The sequence below is a fragment of the Cricetulus griseus genome, chromosome 3 (genome assembly GCF_003668045.3).
Source record: "Cricetulus griseus strain 17A/GY chromosome 3, alternate assembly CriGri-PICRH-1.0, whole genome shotgun sequence".
Lineage (NCBI taxonomy): Eukaryota > Metazoa > Chordata > Mammalia > Rodentia > Cricetidae > Cricetulus > Cricetulus griseus.
The window spans coordinates 264,861,409-264,884,966 of record NC_048596.1 but is presented as its reverse complement, the minus strand read 5'-3'; the positions used below and the strand labels follow the sequence as shown (position 1 = coordinate 264,884,966).

At 42.0% G+C, this 23,558-nt stretch overlaps 1 long non-coding RNA gene across 1 annotated transcript in view; it reads right to left on the bottom strand.

Annotated features, from left to right (window-relative positions):
- LOC103159905 overlaps positions 1-21,853 on the bottom strand; it is a 65,609-nt gene extending 43,756 nt beyond the window's left edge. The window contains exons 1-2 of the long non-coding RNA XR_004769401.1: positions 21,792-21,853; positions 18,724-18,931 (exon numbers count right to left, since the gene is read on the bottom strand). This is a non-coding gene — a long non-coding RNA (uncharacterized LOC103159905). The remainder of the gene's footprint in view (positions 1-18,723; positions 18,932-21,791) is intronic.
- Positions 21,854-23,558: the final 1,705 nt, after the last annotated feature.

The following is a 23,558-nucleotide window of genomic DNA, read 5'->3' as shown; positions in this document are numbered from 1 at the left end:
GAGAAAGAACATGGAACTTTCCCTCTAAGTACCAGTTCCAATAAAGAGAACCCAGAGGCTCGGGGCTGGGTACCAGGGACACAGACAGTAAAGCATGCCCTCCCCAAAAGGGGTCTGCTCTCTGCTCATCCATCCCCCATCATCCATTGAAGGAGCAAATATCTGTGGAGAGTTACCATGTGCCAGGTGCACCCTCATCTACCAGGGAGAGGGGGATGAAAAGGAAAGAAAAAACTGCTTCCATCAAGGGGGCCATTGGCAGTTGAGCAGAGAAACAGGTGACAATTTTGCTGCTTCATGTAGATGAGAGAAGCAGGACTGTGGGGGCCATCGGGGAAGGAAAAACACCTCCTAGGGGAAAATGACACTAGGTCTAAAGCAGGCCACTGAGGGCTGGATGAGCGGGAAGCACCAGTGTTGTAGTAGACAGAAGACAGGCACAGGAAGGATCTGAATGTGTCTGAATTCTGAGTGTATGGGAGAACAGACTAAACAGAGTAAAGGCCTGGTTATTGTATGTCTAAGGAATTCATCCTGGCAAACTACTAAGGAACCACCAGCCTCACCTGGCATAAAAAGCCAACTGCTCACTCTTGTTTTTAGAAAGTCAATCCTTTTGTTAATAGATATTTTCAGTTCCCTCTATTTCCTATAATGAGAGATGGACGAGAGCCCTTTGAATGCATGCGCCACAAACAGACAGGATTGTTAGAATTAGATAGTAATCCATGAGATGAAAGCCATGGGAGCTGATGACCTCCCCTTGATTTTAAGCAAAAGACTGAATGGGGTGGTTTTTAAGTTGTTGAGACAGGGACAGAATAGACCCCCCCCCAAAAGCCAAATAAAGCTCAGGGCTACCTGCATAGGAATGGTGCCATGAACAGTGGACTGGACCCCCCCCCCCCAATGTCAATCATCAGTCCTGACCGTCTCTTACAGACATGGCTGCAGGGCAGTCTGACTGAGGCAATTCCTCATTTGTTTTTCCCTCCACTCAGATGATTCCAGGTTGTGTGAAAATGACAATAGTTACTAATTAGGACATGTGCTAAGTGGGAGTTCAGAAGGGAAACAACTTGTAAGTTTTTCAAAATTTTTATTTTATCTCATTTTTTAGAACTGAATTTTTCACTTTTAGTACGAGTGTTTGCACGTAGAAGAAATAGTCTTCCGGGAAGAGGTAGAGAGTCATTCTTTCAAGTGAAAAGCAGAGGGGAGGAACAGAAGACTTGAAGTTGAGGCACACACAATGTGGCCGAGATTGAATCCCAGGTTCTAGAGTAGACAAGACTCGGATCCTGGATCTGCCAGTTAAGTGAATATTTGCTAGTTGGATAGGTTATCTGATCTCTTTTTCTAAGTATTCATATTTACAAAACAGAAATAATAATTCCATCTAACATACAGTATGGTAAGGAAAATTGATGAGTCAAGATGTATAAAGGCCTTAAGACAAAGCCGGGCCCACAGTCACTACTGCCGAATGGACTAAAACCTTATTCATAGTAAATATTATCTGGTGGTGACCTGAGTCTGCAATTGGAGGATTTGCCTTCATGTTCCCACTCATCAACAACCACAGGACGCTCCCTCTTTTCCTGGAGGAGGTGTGAATGTGGAAATGGGAACAACTCAACAGACTTAGAAGCATAAATAGAGGAGCGTGGTGGTCAGCCTCTGCACCAGGGGCTTCAAATCGGTGGACTCAACCAACCACTGGTGACAGTAAGCCCAGAACTCAGGAGGCTGAGGCAAAGGGATTTCAAGTTCAAGGCCTGCCTAACCTACATGCCAAGATCATATTTCAAAAGAGAAAAAGAAAAGGGGAAATAAACCGTGTTTGTACTGCTAATAAACATGTATGGACCTGCTTCTTGTCTTCCCCAAACAATACAGTATAATGCTGTTTGTATGCCACTTACATTGTATTTACTATTATAAATAATATAGAAGTGATTTAAAGTATATGGGAGGATGTTAAAGGTTATATGCATTGTGATGTTTTATATGAAGATTTGAGGACCTGTCTATTTCAGTATCAGTAGGGGCTTTGGGTCCTTCACCCGAATATGAAGGCACAAATGTATTGGACTGTTGAAGACAGTCGTTCAGTTGAGTTGAATAAATGATGAATTCTGTTCTTCTCTTTCCCTGGAGAAGCTTTGAAGTTTGAATAGATTTTGATAGTCATTATCGACTGTCACTTAATCCACATCCATAAATGTGGCCCTGATGCTGTCCTAGGCATTTTCTGTTAGTGATGCAGCTGGGGCACACCTAATGACACAGCTGTGAGAAAAAAAAAAAAAAAAAAAGTAGAGCCCTTGCCTGGAAACTCCTCGAGCTGACATCTGGATGGCAAAATAAAGTAGGGCATGCCAGATGGGGACACAGCATGAACACAGCACAGACACAGGGACAAGGAAGAGACGAATGTCCCGAGGACAGAGTAAGTCAAAACAGACTAGAGCAGGGATTCAGAACAGTTTGGGATGGGAAACACAAATTTCCACTCCTTTCCTAGAGAGTAGGTCAAGCAAAGTGGCCATTGCCAGAATCTGTAAACCCCTAGAGCTTCCTACAAATAAGTTGTATCAAGCACGGGGGTAATTGATATTCCAGGCTCCAGTTGGGTTGAGATAAGAGAGGTCAGGCACGGACAGGCTGCAAGCTTTTAAGGCTCACATCACTTTCTTATTTCAAGGACTATCAAGCATCAAAACCAAGACAGAGAATGAAATGAAATCTTCTGACCTGGAATATCCTGAAAACAAAACAGAGCCCTAAATTCTAAAAAGAAAAGGATGTTCACGGCAACAAAAAAAAGAGTTCTTAAAGTACAATCCCTAACTGCATTCTACATGTTTTTCACTACACCAAGAAATAAGCGAAGTCCTCACCCATTATCAAGGAAACATCTCTTTGCAAGCAATAGAGACCATGACACTGAATCAATTACAACTGATGAAAACCTAGACTTGTGGAGCTCAGTCCCAACTGATACTTCTTCAGCACAACTCCTACATCTAAGGTGGCTTGGACATGTCAGCACAATAGACTTCTATTTAAGTTCTTTCTCTAAACTTAAAACCAAAGAGAATTAATGAACCTTTTGAGATACTCAACTTAAAGAACAAAGGGTTTACCTCACAGTATCAGCGATCTTAGTCCATGACCACTTGGCCCTCTTGTTTTGGGCCTATGAAAAGGCAGATCATGGCATGGAGCCCTGTTCATCTCATGATGGACAGGAGGCAGAAAAAGAAAAGAGACCAGCATCCCAATATCCCCTTAATGTTCCTAATGACATAACTTCTCTCCACTACTCCCTGCCTCCTAAATTGCACTCTTTCCCAACAGTATCATAGGATGATGGCCAAACATTTAGCACAGTTCTTTTTTTGGGGGGGTTCCCAGATCCAAAGCATAATGCCTTCCATTATTTGACATAAAAGTCTGCTTTCCCATAGATCTGAAGTTTAACACCAAGTCAAGCCTTTAGATCATCATTTGGTACTTGGAGACAGTCTCACTATGTAACTCAGAGCCCTCAAACTCAAGATCCTCCTGCGCCAGCCCTCTAAGTGGTGGGATTACTAGGGTGTGTCACCATGCCCAGCTCTAAGTATGGCTAAGATTATGATCAGTTCATGTGATCCTAACAGGGAAAATTGGAATGGAGTCTTGTAGTCAGATTTTCCAGGACAGAGAAGGCAGGAAAAGGCTCTCATAACATAGCCCCAGAGATGATAAAGTAATAGAGGATGAGTGATCAATTTTGTCACTTACTCCTTTTGAATATTACTACAGCCACCTTACATGACAACCACTACAGTCACTGGACATAAATGTAAAGATTTCCAGGAGTGGGGGCTGGGAATGGAAAGCAGGACTGTGCTAGGCAAATATTCTACTGCTCAGCTGTGCTCCAGACTCAGTGTAAAGGATTTTGGAACCCTGGAAATTTGGGAGAGATAGCTCAGTCAGTAAAGTGCTTACCACACAAGCATGAGGTTATAAGTGTGGATCCCCAGAAATGACACGTCAAAAACAAAAACAAAAACAAAAACATGAGGGCTTATCTGCAATTCCAGCATGATGAGTTGATCCCTGGAACTCATTGGTCAGTCAGCCTAGTAGAGTCAATGAATTCCAAATGTGGTGAGAGACCCTGTCTCAAGAAAATACGGTGGACTTAGAGCAAAGATGTCTGGATTCATCACACATGTGCACATGTGAGTGCATTGCCCACATGTGTGTGTGTGTGCCCGAACACACACACACACACACACACACACACACACACACACACACACACACACACACATAAAGGCCTAGATATTCGATTAATCTATAATATTACTCCAGGACCATTCTATTTCTGCTTCTTGACATTCTGTGTCCCCTTAAAAGAGCCCAATTTATTCTGCCTTGACCACTGAAAAATATCTTAGATATTAGAAGCCAGAATTCTTGACATTAAGTCAATAATAGTGTTTTGCTTCACAGACCAAGGCTGTTATTTTTGCCAGCCCAAAAAAAGGGAAAAAGAGGAAAAGACAGGCCTATTAACAATGTACAAAAATCTCACAGGTTGACTTCCTGTGTTTCCCTAGAGAAGGGTCAAAAGAAACTGAACCATGGCTTGTTCTGTTTATATCAAAACTGAGTACATTCATTGCACAAAGTGTGTAAAACACAAGACACTTTGACCAGAAGCACATTTTGGACTTCAGATGTTTGTAGGCTTCCCCAAGCTGCTCGTCTGCAGAGGACATAAGAGAGGCGTTCAAGACATGGAAGCCATTGCATTCTCTCACACACATTTTATTAGGATTATCCAAGCCTGAGCCAGAATAGTACAATACTGTAAGAGCAAAAGATGGAGGTTCTTCCTGAATGGCCGCTGCCTGACTTCCCTTGTGTGTGTCTGCTTTTATAGTCCCACCATTCATTTTTATAGTGCTTTGAGTTTATTGCCACTGTTACACACCTTGCCTCATTTATGCCTCACAATAAGCATGAAGGTAGATACTATTAACCTTTGGTTTATAGCTAGAAAGAGACTGAACCTCAAAGGGTTTGTAAAGTCATTCAGAGAGCAAATCAATCCCGAGCTAGTGTCTCTGAGCAGAGTTTAAGACGTTGAGATTACGATTATGATACAATTAAATTTTCTAGTACAACTGTACTATAATGTCACTGTGCCATGAGATCATTGGCTGCATTATAATGCTCATAACCATATCTTTGTGTTGATTACAGTATGGGGGGGAAAGGTAGAGATTTAATTTTTTTAAAAGATGAGAACCAGAAAGATAGTTCAGCAGATAAAGGTGTCTGCTGCCAAGGCCTGATGAATGAGTTCAGTCTCTGGGACTGACTTGGTGGCGGGAGAGAACTGACTCCTACAGGCTGTCCTCTGACCTCCTCATGAGCACTACAGCCCAGGTCCAGCCACATGCACACATAAATACATACATACATACACACATACACACACACAAATAAAATGTAATAAAATTGTTTTAAAACAGCAGAAATTCAAAATAGAAAAAAATCACATCTGAAATAGCTACACTGATGATCTGAAAGTGTTGCCAGCACTATTGATGAGGTAGAGGGTCAAGATCCTGACGAATGTAGTTCTGAAATGAACTACTTTCACGTTAAATGACCAAGGGCGACAGTGTCTCTAAATACCTACAATTTGGCTATGATCAATTCATCTCTGATTCACAGAAAAATGGAAATATTTGTATTTATGAACAAAATTTTTTAAAAAAGCCAGGCATGGAGGCACATGCCTATAATCTCAGCACTTGGAAGGCTGAGGCACAAAGACTGCATGTTCCAGACCAGCTCTGGCCATAGTACATTCTAGGCAACCTGGGCTGCATAGCGACAAGACAAAAATAGATATATAGATAGGTAGATGCATGCATACATACATACATACATACATACATACATACATACAGCTAGAACATTTTGTATATTTAACTAATTGTTTTTAAGTTAAGCATCTTTTTAAATGCCATAAAGTATCATGTGTGCAAGGGAGGGTGTGTATATGTAGGTGTATGTGTGGAGGTCAGGGGCAGCTTTGTGCTGTTCTCTGATTCCACCCTTACCTGGGTCCTAGGAATTAAACTTATCAGGTTTGTGTGGTGCCTCCCCCACCCAATCCTGAGCCACTCAACCCCGAGCCATCTTGCCAGCCCAGGATATCTTATGTTTGATGTTTATCCTCTATATCCTCACATGGATTTTGTACAAAACTGATTACAGGTTCTGAGCTTGTCTGTAGAATACAGGCAAACCCACTTCCTGAAGTGGCTAACATGTAAAGTTCAAGGAGAGTCGTCTTAGTTAGGGTTAGTATTGCTATGATGAAACACCATGACCAAAAGCAAGTTGGGGAGGAAAGGGTTTATTTGGTTTACACTTCCACATCATAGTCCATCACGGAAGGAAGTCAGGACAGGAACTCAACCAGGACAGGAACTTAAACAGGGCAGGAGCCTGGAGGCAGGAGCTGATGTGGAGGCCATGGAGGGATGCTGCTTACAGGCTTACTCCCCGTGGCTTGCTGCTTTCTTATAGAACCCAGGACCATTAGCCAAGGGGTGGCCCCACCCACAGTGGGCTGGGCCACCCCTTTATCAATCACTAATTAAGAAAATTCCCACAGGCTTGCCTACAGCTCAATCTTATAGAGACATTTTCTCAATTGAGATTCCTTCCTCTAATGACTCCAATTTGTGCCAAGTGGACATAGAACTAGCCAGTACAACAGCTATCTCTAAAGGGTTCTTTTCACCCCGGCATGAAGAGTAAATATTTTTGCATCGTGCCATTTTTCATTTTAATTAGACTCAGTTACATGATACACCTGGACTTTGAATGGAATCAGTGTGGACAGGAATCCTCCCTTCTCGATGTCCCCTCCCTCCAGTTGCTGTTCTGGGAAAGTCTCTATTCCAGAGAGGCCGATGGGCTTGGGACTCTAGAAGAAACCAAACACTTGTCCCTAAACTAGTCATTAATCATTAATTGCCATAGTACTTTAAACTTTATACACCCAGCTTATCCATAATTACAGGCATGGCTTCTTTCAAGCATATGGATGTTTGACAATGTCCTGCCACTTCTGGGGGTGAAGTAAAAGACCAGTTTTCAGTTATTTTCTTTTTCAGAAGAAAGCAGCCTATTTTGTTGTTCAAGAAAATAGTTTTCCAATTTCCATACTTATAATTCTAAGGGTCCTTAGGAGGTGCCCCCAGGGCTTCAGAGCAGCATAGGGTGGTCAGCATAGATGACATGCTTAATCATCCAGCTGCTATAGTATAGAGCAGTGGGAATTCATTCAAATGTTGATTACAAAATATGACTAACAGCTACAAATAGCAAAACAGAAAACATTACTGCCGCAAGGCTACCCTACAAAGTGTCTCTTGTTATCTCACTAGTTATACTGAAGATCTCAGAAGCAATGCAAAAACAAGTTCAAATCATTTTAACAGCTTTAAAGAATGTGACATACCACCATGGTTTTCCCTCTTACCTACTTCCACAAAATATATATGGTTTCAATTACCTGCAGTCAACTGCCATCCAAAAACACTCTGCAAAGCAACAACTCACAATTTTCAAAGCATGTGCTACTTTGAGGACTCATATTTTCCCATTCCATCTCACCCAAGGAGTGAGCCTTTTGTCCCATGTATCCATGCTGTATACATCACCCATCCACTAGTCACTCAGTAGCCACCTTGGTTAACAAGACACCAGGTCAGTTATCTCTATGTTCCAGTATTTGTGTTAAGGCATCCTTATTTTACATGATAATGGATTCAAAGCACTAAGATAGTGATTCAAAAGAGGCAGCAAGCAGCCAGGTCATTAAATTTGAGAGGAAATACTAACTTTGATAACTATGGGGCAACACTACAGGGTCTACAGGTCAGGGAACAGGCAGTGTACGTAGAGATCAAAACTGTTAGGCATCATCTAGGGGTCATGAAGCACACTCATCATGGATAAGAGAGTACTATTGTACTGTTAAAACCAGCTTTAAAGCACGAATTTGGTTGCCTGGATACATGCAATTATTCCATATTTTGCCCCCTGCTGAAGCAGCAAGAAACTTCAAAGTAGCTCATTACTCCATTTTGCTCCTTCAAAGGATTTCTTGACCCCACCTTCTGGCTAAATCTTGCCTGATTTCTATGGCTGGTCCTTGGCTCCCAAGAGTACCTTGTCTTTGCCTGCCTGCTTGGGATGTGCTGAGGTTGGCTGTCGTTAGATTCCCAGGGGGCTCACATCTAGGACTCTGTTTCTACATCCATTTTCAATCTTTTTACAATCAGCTTCAGGTCTCAGAACCTAACCTTTATATAAAGTGACTATGGTTATCTGAACGAGAATGCCTCCTGTAGGCTCATGTAAAGGATGATCCCCAGTGGAACTGTTCAGGAAAGATTAGGAACTATGGCCTTGTTGGAAGAGGCACGTCACTGGGGGTGGGCTATGAGGTTTCAGAAGATTCCCAACACCCCCAGTTAGCTCTGTCTTTGTCTCGTGGCTGTGTCTCAATATGTAAGCTCTCAGCTACTCTTGCAGCACCATACCTTACCTGCCTGACGCCATGCTCCCTGCCAAACTCTAACCCTTTAAACTGTAGCTTCAAATAAACTCTTTCTTCTGTAAGTTGCCTTGGTCATGGTGTCTTATTGTAACAATAGAAAAATAACTAAGACAGTCACTAAGAGAGTCTTCAGAGTGAATTTACTAAAACAAAATGAAAGTGGCTTCCACTCTGAATTTCAGTCCTGAAGATACATTATAGAATCATAGAAGAATAGGTCAAATGGACATGAAATGCCGATGGCACAAACTTTCTCCCCAAAATCTTGGCTCTTTTTCCCAAGTGGCTAAAAGAGACAAACTCATGATTTTTTTCTTATGGGTCAAATCATCCTTCTTCCCAGTGGAATTCATTGAATTAGCCTATATTCCAAAATTAGCTTTTAAGATAGAAAACATATCTTTTACCACATCCTTGGAGACTTGTCTTTAAGCTTGTATATAACAACAAACAGAATCAATTAAAAAAAAAAAGACCATTGATGTGAACTTTCTCTTCAACAAACAAAACACAAAATACCCAAAGCTCTTCAAACTTTTAATTTTAGTGAGTAATGTTCCCAGGTCAGCCACTCATACCACAAGGTCATCCTCAGAAACCTGGAATGAACTTTAAGAAATAGATGTAACAAATTTTCCTCTAGCTGTCAAGATCAGTTAAAGATATTTCTTATCTTGAGAAATAATCAGACATGAAGAATGCTAACCATATTCCTTCTTTCTTCTTTATCTCTGTGAACATGTGCATCTTTAATAGGGAAAGAAGGATATTCATACAATGTTTTGGGCCTCATGACTTCTTGGCCTCTATTTTCAAGGCTCATAAATATCCATATGCCAAGTACCTAATTAGTGTTGTAATCTAAGTTAATGGACAGGCTATTAACTTATGACAAAATTGCTGCAAGGTAATTGGCAGAATTAAATTGTCACTTAATCCAACAGACCAGGCACTATTCTAATTGGCCCATCCAAAAGAAAGAAACCTGGGCTCCCCACCCTGAGTTGGAAGAGACCTTCAATGTCATAGAGTTCAAACTCCCTTGGTGACACCCTACATATGTCTCCTTTATTCTGTTTCTAGAACTTCCAAGTTTGGGAAATTCCCTGCCTCTAAAAGCTCTTATTGCATTTGTAAGGAGTGCAAATTACCCAAGGGCTTCTAATCCTAGCTGGGTGGATGTGTTTCCTAGAATGAAACACCTGGAAACAGAGTATCCTCTCCTGAAATAAAATGCTTTTGCACCTTGTGAAGCATTTGGAATAAGCAAAACACAGTCAGGTCTCCCATTGAGAGACAACTAACATGCCATTAGGATGGTTATGTTCTGTAGATCAAGACTCTAGTTTGAAGAATGAATGAATGTATCTTCTAAGAGGAACCCATATCCAAAGTATCTCTGGGTTCTCCATGTCGGGTAAGAGAGTGGCTATAAAAACAGGCAGTGGCCAGGCAGTGGTGGCTCATGCCTTTAATCCCAGCACTCGGGAGGCAGAGGCAGGGGGATCTCTGTGAGTTCGAGACCATCCTGGTCTACAAAAGCTATTTCCAGGACAGCCTCCAAAGCCACAGGGAAACCCTGTCTCAAAAAACCAAGAAAATCAAAACAAAACAAAAAAAACAGGCAGTGGTTCATTCCCTTTTGGTGAGGTTCAAGAAGGTATATCCTGGCTGTCAGGACCTATGCTTGAACTACCTCAGAATAGTTTAGGAGCTGTCCTGATTAGGCTTCATTGTCAACTTGATACAGTCTAGAATTGTCTGACAAAGAATCTGAAATTAAGGAGTTGCCTTGGTCATAGCAGCCTGTGGGAAAGTCTGTGGGGGAGTCTCTTGATTATTAATTAACGCAGGAGGACCCAGCCTACTATGGGTAGTACCATCCTTAGGCAGGTGGTCCTGGGCAATACAAAAAGCTAGCTGAGCAAGGGCCTGCAAACAAACCAGCAAGAGCATTCCTCCAGTTTCTGTTTCACATTCCATCTTGACTTCCCTTAGTGATGGGCTGTTACCTGGAAGTGTAAGCCAAATAAATCCTTCCCTTTCCTAAACTGTTCTTGGCTGAAATTTTTATGACAGCAACAGAAGACAAACCCAGCTGAAGCTCCCCCTCCTTCTTTCCCCTATTCCACTTCTTGATTTTGGAACTCAGGTGCACGGAACTGAATTAACACTCCTGCTCCACTGCTCTCATTGCTAGCTAGCTCAAGTGTGGCTAGCTCTCTTTTGGAATTTTTTTTTTAATGCATGTATTTACTCACTGTGATAACTAACCTTGGTTGTCAATTTGAAACACCCAGGGTAAAGGAGCCTGAGTTGAAGAATGCGTCCATCAGCTAGGCCTGTGGCATGTTTGTGGGGCACTTTCTTGAGGGATAAAAAGGATTTCATACCTTAGTTGATATCCTAAGATCCCTCATTTTATACTGAGTATTACGTTGCTTAGATTCATTCAGATGGCTGCACATGGCTCACTCATTTGATTGTACTATTTCATTGTGTATTTACACTTCATTTTTTTCCCAGTGATCATTTGAGCTACACCCCAAGTTTTGCTATTGTAAGGTATTCACATGTCTTTTGTTTGCTTTTGTTTTTGTTTTGAGACAGTCCCAGGCTGGTCTCAAACTTGCCACATAGCCAAGTCTGGTCTTGAGTTTCTCATCTCCCACCTGCACCAGGAAGCTGCCCCGCCTCTCTGCGTGAAGCTTCTGCCTGCCTGTTCTCTCGTACATTCCAAGAGTGCACCTGAGAGCAGAGCTGCTGGATTACATGGTCTGTGAGTCTTCAATTTCCTAATGTAATGTCAACTGCTTTCCAAAGTGCTCACATGCTTCCCAGTGTCTATGAGGAATTCTGTTTGCCCACATGACTTCTCACCCTTCTGCCAGAAGCCTTAGTTATAAGCATCTATGGAGGAATGACTTATATCCCTATACTCACAGTAAAATTCAGCATACTTCCATAGGTTCCTGGCAATATGTGATTTTTAACTTTTAAACATAACAACCATTAAGTATTTGACAATTGGCTCTTTACTATTTCCCACGTACATAAATATATTGGCTTGCTTTTTATTTTTCAAAATTGGACTACCATGTTTCATGGCCTTGCATCTTCCCTTAACCATGTATTAGAAAGGTTTCAGGTGTTCCAGAACATAACATTTCATGGCTACGTTGTACATAAGTCTATGGATGTTCCAGTTTATTTTACCCATTCCCTGTTGTTGGATTTGGGTTACTTTCCAATGGTACTGTTTTAAATAATTCTGTCCTAAGCATCCTTCACTAAACTTTCCCATACATTCTTTTTTTATTTCCTTGGAATTCATCCCTATGAGTGATGCTACATGGTAACACTTTTGAAGATCTCAGATAAATATTTCTGAGGAGTTATTTAATTTTCTCTGCTTTTGCAGCCAGCAGTGTTTGAAAAAAAAATGCCAACGTTCCAATCTTTTCCACATGATGAGGTGTTACTATAAAAAGTAACATTTTTTAATCTAGTTGGAGGTAAGGAGCTGTTTCTCTTTGTGGCTTATACTATAGCTCATGGTTTCTTTCATTTACTGCAAAACTTGACTTAAGACATTCACTGGTATTTCACATTTTTATGTTTCTGTCTTATTTTGGGGGGGTAGGTAGTGATTTTTTTAAAGAGTTCTTTAATGTCGGGGAAGAAGAGTGATGGCACAGCAGTTAAACACACCTGCTGCTCTTCCAGAAGACCCCGGTTTAGATCATAGCACCCGTGTCATGCTTAATTCCGGCTCCAGGAAACCCAGTTCCCTCTTCTGGCCTTTGCCAATACCTGCAGACATTTGCATGCACACACACACACACACACACACACACACACACACACACACACACACACAAATAATAAATAAATGAGTGTATGTGTGTGTGCACACATGCTTGCACATGGCATCACACAGGCTGTGGCTCACATGTGGAGGTCAGAGAACAACGTGTGGGAGTTGGTTCCCTCCTTCCACTATGTCTGTTCCAAGTATAGAGCTAAGTCCTCAAGGCTTGGCAGCAAACAACTTTACATACCGAGACATCTTCTGGTCCCAGAATTTTCAGTTACTCTATTTGGTATATTTGGTATTTTGTCTTTAGTGTGAATATTGTTCTTTATGCATTAGGAATAAATCTTTTGTAGTCCATTAAGGTTGTAGCTTATGCCTTTATTTATTTATTTTACTTTTTTTGGCAGCACTGGAGATTCAATCCTTGGCCTTCTGCATGCTAAACTGGCATTCTGCCTCTTAGTTACACCCCCAAGTCTTGTTTACCATGTCTTGGAGGAGGTGATTGACTAACTGATGAAGTTGGAGATGGAGAGTGTGGTGGCTTGAAAAAAATGGACCCTAAAGGGAGTTATTACATTATTAGGTGTGGCCTTGTTGGAGAAAGTGTGTCACTGTGGGGGTGGGCTTTGAGATCTCTTGTGCTCATGCTTCCCTCAGTGTGACTGTCAGCTGACTTCCTGTTGCCTTCAAGATGTGTAGCGCACTCATCTGTAAAATGTGTAACAGGCACTACATCTGCCTGAAGTCCGCCATGCTTCCTGTCATGATGGCAATGAACTGACTCTCTGAAACTGTAAATGAGCCACCCCAATTAAATGTTTTTCTTTATTAGAGTTGCTCCACATGGTTTTTTTTTTTTTAAGAAAAAAAAATCCTAACTAAGACAGAGAAGTAAAGCCATCTGAAATTTTTCACGAAACAGAAAGGAGTAGGAGGCTTTCTAGAGCCCTACGAGGCCCCTACTCATGTAGGGGGAGCTCTTTTCCAACAAGCAGAGTGAATCATGCAGAGCTGCGGGCTCAGGGATACTGGGAAATGAGAGTAGCCTGTTTCCAGCCTGGATTTGACAGGCCCCTTAAAGACTCTAGCTACAGTTGTCAATGTGACAAAGGCCCTGGGGCTTTCCTGTCTCCTAGAACATCAGCTTCATATCAATTAGTATGTTTAGTGTGTCACCAGGGACAAGAGGAAGAAATAGTACTTCCTCCTGAGATAAACACTTCCATTTAGAGCTCATTAATAAAATACAGCACAGAACATTGTAATCATAATTTAAACAACAAAGACACACTTCCAGGTCAATGCTGTGGGGAGTGGGTTCATTTTCATTACTTGCTAAGAACCTTATTAGTGCTTAAGACACATTAAACTCTTTACCTCAGTGAGACTTCTGAGCTCATTTAAACTCCCAGCATGCTCTTAGGGCTTGTATTAATTTCCCCATGTTAACGTTTGCCTCTGACATCACACTTTGAGAACAGGAATGCGGAAGAGATCTCTTGGGAATTGGGTGTGAATACAGTCTGTCCACCTTAACTGTAGGGGGTCTATTCCAGGACCCCAGTAGATGCCTGAAGCCACAGGAAGCACCCAACCCTATGAATGCTATGATTATGCTACAATTTAATAGTACACAGGTTTAGCTAAGCTTGATGGCATGATTTATTAGTTAATGTTCTATCTATTGCTGTGAAGAGACGTCATGGTCATGGCAACTCTTACAAGAGAAAGTATTTAACTGAGGCTTACTTACAGTTTCAGAGGTTCATTTCATTATCATCATGGTGGAAAGCATGGCAGACATGGTATTGGAGAAGTAGCTAAGAGTTCTACATCCAAATCTGCAGGCACAAGGAAGAGCAAGCCACTGGGCCTGGCTTGGGCTTCTGAAAATTTCAAAGCTCACCTCCAATGACACACTTCCTCCAACAAAGCCACATCTTCTAATCCTTTCAAATGGTGCCACTGCCTGGTGAGTGAACATTCAAACCCATGAGCCTATGAGGACCATCCTTATTCAAACTATCACACATTGCTACTCAGGAGGCTGAGGCAGGAGTACTGAGAGTTGAAGGCCATCAGCTAAGTCTCAAAACATTTAACATTTTTAAAAAATAAGGACTGGGGGTACAGCTCGCTGATAGAGAACTTGTCTAGCATGCAAGTGACCCTAGGTCTTATTCCCAGTACTGAAAAGAATAAATAAAAGTAAATTTGGTTCATGAACTAAGGGATCCAAGCTCTTCCTATCTTGCAAGGCTGCGATTTTAAATATGGCAGGTGGTTGTCATGGCATGTGACCATGGGGAAGGAAGACCAAATAAAGAGGTAACAGAAAAATAATGCAGAAGGCCTTATAGCTATTGTCTACCCCCATTGCCTTACCCAACCCAACTTGTTTTGTAACGGGGAGTTTATGTTCCTCTGTATCCAGAAAATGGGGAAATAATGCAAGATTTGAGGACAATACATTATCTCTACCACAACTGGTTTTACCCACGTAGGTAAAATGCCTAATTAAAAGACCTTGCCAACTTCTCTCCACATTCTTCAGTCTTCACAGAATATGTTAAACAACCCCCTCGCAATGTCTTTATGACTTTCTGGAATTGTGTCTCAAGTATATATTGTACTTAATTAATTGTTCACAGCATCCTGGGGAGACAGATGCAACCTCTTTTAAAGCCTAACTATATCAAATTAAACTAAGGAGCTGTGTCCAGACTGGACACAAGGCAACTCAGATGCCTCTGGGCAAGCAACACAGAGGGGAAACATAGCAAATATCTCTGAGCTCAAAGGACCTATGATGTAAGTGGATGCTGGAAAGGGAACTTCTAAGGGTAGGGAGTCAGCTGGAAATGGCTGAGTCAGCTCAAGAGAAATAAGGGGACTGTGCCAGAGTGGGCTATTGGCAACGTCATAGAGTGCTCCATAAAATACAGGGAGACTGAAGGCAATTTGTTCTTGTTGTTGCTCTGGGATGGAACCCAGGGCTTCACAGATACCAGATATACACTCCACTTCTGAGTTACCCTATGAGCCCAGTAAAAACAAAATGAAATAACATCATCAATTGGTTTATTTGGTTCTCCTGGTCTTGCCAAGAAAAATCTAACTTGTCCCACTTGAAAACATTCTTAACTCACATGTGGGCATTCCCAGTAAGCTCCAACTCTACTCAAAATGAGTATTACTAACAGATACAAGCTCCCTGGGACATAACTGACACAAGCCAACGCTTAGCAAGTGACTGACCTCATCTAGGTTCAACTGCAGCTGAAGAGTTTCTATGTTAACCTAATGAGATGGCAGCAGTGACTACTTCCACCTCTGGAAGGGGTCAGAAATAATTTCGTTCCTTGTGTTATTGTTCTGTGACAAGATACATATGGAAAGTACTATAAAAACTATACATTACAGCATTAATGTTAGTTGCAACTAGCATTAAGATTCCAGATGGATGAAAACTTCAATTTCAAACATTTTTCTGGCAAAAGACACTGAGCTAACTCAGGAAATGTTAGATAGGGCAGCTCCTGGAATACCAAGGGTTCGAGGAGAATATAGATAATGCAGGATAACCTTATGAAAATCAGACTCTGGATCCTTGTCATTCAACAAACATTAATTGAGTGCTTACTAAATACAGATCTATTCTAGAAGATAGACATTCAGTGTTGAACAGAATAAACAAGACCTTCTTCCAAAAGCAAGGACAATTGTGTCTATGCCCTTCTGCAATGACACTGAAGATGTTTCTATGTCACCATTTCCACATCTGAAAGAAGGATAAGAAGGTCATCATGAAGGCCAGTGTTGCTTAGACACTCAGCACCACTCCAGGCTCCCAGTACAGGTATGTGAATGCCAGTTAAACGCAAAGAGTGCATTTAGTAACTGAGTTAAACATTACAATAATTTAGGCACTGTGATGAGGTAACACAAGGCCACATGGACAAGCCAGACAAGATCTCCTTTAGACTGGGCATTCAAGAAGGGTAGAGTTCAAGTAAAATCCTGGATAATGAAGAGGATTTTCAGCCAGAAGATGGTTTATTGGTTTGTGGTCCGAACTAGAATAAAAGTGAGTATGATCAGCTCTCATAATGGAGAGAAAGCCAAAAGCAGCTATGACACACTAGGCAGAAAGGCATGGGTAGGATATGGGAGATGTGAGAGAGACAGGCAGAAGCTAGCTCAGTGGGCCTTGAAGTATTCATGTCTGGGATGAAAACTTTGAGTTCATATAAAGCCAAGCAAAGGATGACGCTAAGTTGCAAAGGAACAGAATTCCATATGCATTTCATGAGCACCATTTGGCTGCTGTGTAGAGAGGAGACAGATGATGGGAATACAAGCCGAGAAACCAACGGCCATGAGGGCAGCTATCTGAATCATTCAGGATAAAGCATAGGCAGGATAGACAGGAATGTATGTAGTGGAGACCAAGGAAACAGAACAGATACTTTTATATGCTTTGAAAGCAGAATGGCCAGGGTGTATATATACAGGATATGAGGCCTGGCAGGAAAGAGTTCACTGGAGATGTAGTGGCTCATAGAAACAGATGACAACATGAGGGTGGGAAACTTGTCTCGGTGCTGCAACAAAACACCCGGCAAAAGGCGATTTAGGAAAGGAAAGGCTTATTTTGGTTTACACTTCCAGATGATACAATCCATTATGGTAGTGACGGATTGCCAGCAGAAGCAAGGGGGCAACTGGCCATAGGGTCCTCAATATGGAAGCAGAGACACCCGAATGCTTGCACTCAGCTAACTTTTTCCTTTTTATACAGCCCCAAATCCAAACAATGGTGCTGCCCACCTTCATGGGGGTCCTGCACCTCCAGCTAAATTAATCTAAATAATCCCTCAAAGGCATACCCAGAGATTTGTTTCCATGGTGATTTCAAATTCCTTTAAGTTGGCAGTCAAGATTAAGCATCACAGATACCTTCCAAGACATGGGAAACATTGGGCATCACTAGTACCTTAATGACTAGACAATCAAACTCTAGCCTCTTCCTGGCTTTGTGACTGTGATCATTGATCAAGCCTCACGATCAACAAGAGGGTAATGATAATGTCTTCCTCAATCACATCTCAGGACATTTGTGAGGATCCAATTAGATAACAAAAGTAAAAGACTTTGGAAGACAAGCCACTGTATAAATGTAGTGACATTGTTTTAACTGTCATCTTAATTTGGAGCCAGTGTCTCAGTCATTGAATATTGCTACTTGAAAGAATTAGCAATAACTTCTTAAAGTTAGGTTCCTTAACACACTAGAAGGGAGCTGGAGGTACAGCCACGTCTCTGTCTGCTGTCATTTCTGTCTCCTTGTGACAACCTAATGCCATTAGCCATGCTCCTATCATGGATCCCATGACTGTATTCTTGATCTAATGCAACCTGATACTGTTTAAAGGAATTTTGTGTCAAATTTTAAAATGGAAGAAAATTCAGGGTCTAGATGTCACTTCTAAAGTCAGTAAGCCTGGTCAGAAAGAACTCTGAATCAGGGGGGAAAAAAATCAATCCTTTCTTGCTTTCAAGGAGTAATAGCCCATAACAGACAGGAGGCAAAGGGCTTTCTTACGGTTTAGTGAGTGTGCACAAAACCTAAACCTCTGAATTCTCTTATGGATAACAATGCCCAAAAGTATTTCTTTCACTGTAGCACTATTGTATAAAAAGCATGGAAGTGACCTAAAAATAAAAGAAAAGAAGCTTGAGTAACTAAATTATAGGATTATAAGAATGCCTGGTGCCTAGCTTTGCATTTAAGTCTTAAAATGTATGTAATATACATATTCATCTTTAAAATGCAGCGATTTCAAAAGTATGGAAAGTGTACCAGTGTAGTCAAAATAACATTTTCTAGAGTCATTTGGGTATAGTCACTGATATAAAAAGCTCAGTGTGAGCCACCCTGGGAGCTCATCTCTGTCCTTGTAGTTGGGGGATGCAGGGGCTGGTGGGTAGCTCTAGCGAGAGGCAAGGTAGCTGATATGGCAATGACTCTGTAGGCTGAAGATGCCAGAGTTCTCCCTAGGGTAGAGAAGGACTCTAGAGAAGGGAACTAGGCTGGGTCACCTGGAGAGAGGAACTAAGCACGAGAGGCCAGGTGACCACAAGACAAGGTAGCTCTCCAAGTAATGAAGGAATGATCATAGACAACCAGCTGGGGAAGGCACTGGCCACATCCATGGAACCAGGAACTCCAGCAACACATTATACATACTTGCCTTCATGCTCCTGGGTCATCCCTTCCCCACTGGTAACCCCAGAGAAGTCTGGTGCCTCCTGACGAGCTGCCTCAGATTTCCAACCGAGAGCCACTGGCTGAGTCCTTGCACAGGATAGGATTTGTTTCCTGAACGTGACCAGCAGACTTTATCTCATTACCAGAAAGACTGGAGACATCACAGGATCCAGCCCATGTGTGTCGCCTGCAGAAGCAAGACAGTTGAGAGAGCCTATCTCTCTGTACAGGCAGGGGTGAAAATAACCCTGCCGTTGTCAGCGGTTGTTCCCTTCAGCCTGTCTATTACACCCAACACATCTGTGACATAAAAGACAATAGGTGGTTTGAGCAAAAAGCCAATCTATAAACAGCAAAAGAATCTGACTCTCTGTAAATGGACCAGACTCCTTTTATGCCTCCTGGAACCTACTGGTACATTTTACTTGCAATTATTGTTTTGATGTGCTTTAAAAATTCTGCTAACAAAATAGCATTAATAAGTTCTAATGTGGTTGTATGTTTGTTTTTGAAACAATGCCTCCCACTGTAGCCCAGGCTGGCTGGCACTCACACAATCCTCCTAACTGGACTTCCCAAAGGCTAAGATCAGAGGCACCATGCCTGGCTCTTTCTTTAAACACCAAAGGAAGGGGATTGTGGTATTCAAATGATAATTCCCTAAGACCTATCACAGAAACTTGACATTACCTGCTACCTCAGAAGAGTCTGGGTTATGCTTGGGAAAGAAGGGGCATTATAATCTGCTTCTATAGGCTTCCAATTTACATTCGCATTTATATCAAACCGGCAACAATAAACCGTCCAGGGTTAAGCTCTCCAATGCCAATTATTAGTTTTTCAGCTTATAATTTTTAAAGATAATGGCTCTTTTTGGAATCACACAGAATTTTACACCAATTTCCCAGCTGCTGCTTTGTGATTTTACTCCTCTGGTTACCCTAGAAACAGTACCAGAATTAATGGTTTTCGGGAAATATTTTTATTGCTTACATAGCAAGATCCTCCCATTATTTTGGAAAACTAAATGAATTGTCTGTCTTTGAAAGTAAGACTTCCTGAAGCATAAAAGAAGAAACATTATAGGAAGAAATGTAAATGCCACTTTAGCTTGAAAGGAAGCGGCTCATGGGGACAGCTACCTATGTGCCAACACACGGGTTTTTGTGTTTGTTTCTGTTGTTCCCCTTGTTTAGACTGGGATTTGTAGAGGGGACTTACTTTTTGCTTTGGGTAGTGAAGCCTCTCTGAGATGAGAGGCTCAGCATGGGGGACTGACATCCTCTGGGAAGGGAATGGGAGGAAGCTGCCCCTCTTCACAAAATAAGAATCCCAACCCCCTTCATGTACCCTACACAAGGATGAGGAGAGAAATAAGTCATCAGTGGTCAGGTACCTCAGAACACTACGAAAACTAGGCCATCTCTAGGATGGAAGTCAAAAAGAAGGCCAGGCTTTACCTCCCTGCTTCAAGTTCAGCACTGCTTTGAGGTGTTTCCTTGGCAGCGAGGATTGCGATGTCTCCTCTGCACAACATGACTTTACTATAAACAGCTCTTACATTTCAGAAGATCACAATGCGCTCTTCGACATACCAAGACCCTATTTTGAGTTTAAAAAGAAACTCCAATCCCCAGATTTAAAAAACTGGGGTGGGGGTTAAAAATACCAATCATGAAAACAAAATAAATATTTTAGACATTGACCCTAAAATAAAGAAAAGTGCCCCCCCCACTATTATTACTGGCATTGTTTCTAATTGTTCATGTGGCTTTAGGGAAGTCACTCACTGCCATGGCCTAAGTTACTAAGATCTCTTCTGCCCTTCAAACTACAGGGTAAAGGGACAAAGCTAATCAAATGTGTTGGTCAGTCTTCACATTGATGGGATCAAAATACCCGGCATAAGCAGAGTCAGACAAGAGTTGATTCACTGTCTTGGTGTTCTCATTCCTTTGTGATAGGTGGGGCATCATGGAGCAGGATTGTTCAACCCATGCAAGGCATAAAACAGAACAACCTAGCTCACAACAACAGCAGGAAGTAGAGAAAGGAAGGGACCAGGGACAAGATACTGCCCAAACACTGCTAGGATCCACCTCTTCAATTCCTAGTAGCTTGCAAAATAGCAACACCTCACACATGAACCTTCTGAGGAGACACTTTATACCCAACAATAGCAAAAGGAATGACCAGAAAACAGCTCTTAGAATGTCAAAGAAGACAGGCCACTGAGGCAGGAGTGAAGAGCCCAGACCCTCACCTGGCCCCTGCTTTCGTAGCCATGACAGGCTTCAGAAAAGACCCAGCAAGATAGTTCCCTGACTCACCAACATGTGCTGAGCTCCCGACCTTGCCCAACCTTGCCCTCCATTGGTTCCATGAGGAACCAATCAGAAGTTAGCTGATGGGCTCTGGATGTGCTTTACCAATAACAGTGGAATGCAGAGCATAGAAACCGCCCTGGGAGGGTCTCTAGGCATAGCAACTTTCTTGAAGCTGCAGTTGACCAATCAACACAGGACAGGCTTCCCAAACCCAGAGGTGCACCAATCCTGAGACTGTTGCTATACAACTAGCGAATCCGATCCCCAGTCACTCCCCTTGCTCTACCCCACTGCTGCTCCAGGTCCTTCTTGCTCCACCCGCTGTGTCAGATGGATGGAGGACCCAAGTTAATACAGTTAACTAGTAAAATTAAAGACTCTTCGCTTTTGCATCATTTCGGGTCTCTTGATGATTTGGGGGTTCAGAGTTTGGGCACAACAGAAGGATCACTTGAGTTCAGAAGTTAGAAGCCAGCCTTAGCAACTTAGTAAGTGCCCATCTCAAAATAATATAGAACTGTTACGATAAATCTTTCCGCCAAAAACTGCCCAAGTCCCACCACCACGTGTGTGTTTTACGCCAGCCACCCGCCCGAGTTAGGGCCCAAATGAATACACAGAAACTTGTATTAGGTTCAAAGTTGCTTGGCCAATGACTAGGATTCTCATCTGTTTGCTAAATCTTAATTATCATAAATCTATATATTTTATAAGACTTACCTTATCGGATGCCTTATTGGCGTCCCTCCTTGCCGGTGGCTCACATCCTGCCGCTGGAGGAGACAAAGGGGAAAGAGGGGACACTTCCTGTTTCCTTTGCTAAATACACATCTCCTTGCTATGTCACTTCCGGCCTGGATCACACTTCTCTACTACATTTCCCAGAATTCTCTTTGACTCCTAGTCCCATCTAACTTGCTGTCTCATTGGCCAAACAGTATTTTATTCAACAATCAATAAGATAAACATACACAGAAGTACTTCCCCCATCATAGAACAACACAAATTAAATGTAAAAGTTAGTGGCAGTGTAGTTTGGTGGTAGAATATCAATGTAGCATGTACAAGGCTCTGGGTTTAGTTCCCAGTACCCCTCACTGATAACCAAAGAATTCATTAATAACAGAAATCACCACCAAAACCTACAACAAGGAGGTAAGTTTTAATACCTAACACCATAGTGACAGTAGTTTCCTCCCATTGCATTCTGATAGCAGTTACTCAGCTGTTTTATTTTTCAATGAGAGAAGCCTGCCTTCTTCCTCCCCTGGACCACAAGGCCTTATGGTCCTCCAAAGTAAGATGCTGTATTTGTTATTTATTCTTTTACAGTTTTATAAGTAGAGTACACATTAATCATTTCCAACCCCTCCATTGCCTCCCTCCCCCCTCCCACTAAACCTATTCATCCCAGCAAGTCCCCTCCTCCTTGCATGCCTTTGGGGTGGGGTGGGTACGCTGAGTTTAATTAGGGTTGTTTGCATAAGAGTGGGTGGGAAGCCATTTACTTAAACAAGGGCAAGTTACAGGGTCTATGCCACTGAGGGATAGGATCCTTTTCTCCCCTGAAAGCTTTTCCTTTTCTTTTTTGCTTTAATTAGCATGTTCCTTTTCTATAGGGGAGAAATCCAATAACATCAACAAGAGCTCCTGGGGTTTGCTGCAAGAACAACTCCAGCATTTCAGACTTCTGAGTTTGAAGAATCTGAAATGTAACTTGGGAACAAGGTAATAAATGACGTATTTGGACAGATACCTTTAGGGAAAAAACTACCAAGAAATTGCTGCCTTGGTTTTGTGGTCAAATTACCAAATTGAAGACAGAATAAGGACACATGTTCCCAGAAAAATAACATGGTTACAAGAAAATCAACCAGGTTACATTGTGCATGAACCAGAAGCTAAACTATTATTCTAAGTCATTTAGGCCAAGGAAAAGAAAAAGCCAGACAGCCAAAAGGGGAAAGAGAACTGCTAAGGTAGAGAAAGACGGAGGGGAAAAGAGTGTCAGCTAGACTAAGCCATCTGCTAGGCCAGGAGGGCAAAGCAAGGCAAAGGGATAATGTAACTGAACAAATAAATATATGACTGTGAAATGGTTCTTAAAATATCAAAGCCACAGGGCTTGGGAGATGGCTCCAACTGTAAAAGGCTTGCTGTACAAGCATGAGGATGTAAGTTCAGATAGCTGACACCCATTTGAGAAGGCGAGCGTGGCAACATGACCCCATAATTTCTGTGCTGAGAAGGCTGAGACAGGTAGATCCCTAGAACTTGCTCACCAGCCGGCCTCAACAAATCAGTGAGACACAAGTTCAGTGAGAGACCCTGCCTCAAAAAAATAATGTGGAGAACCACTGAGGAAGACATCTGAGCTCAACCTGATCTCTACATATACTTACATGTGCACGCATCAATGTTCACACATTCACCAACACACATGCACACAGTGTGAAATCCAGGTGGACTGACCCATGCCTTTGGTCT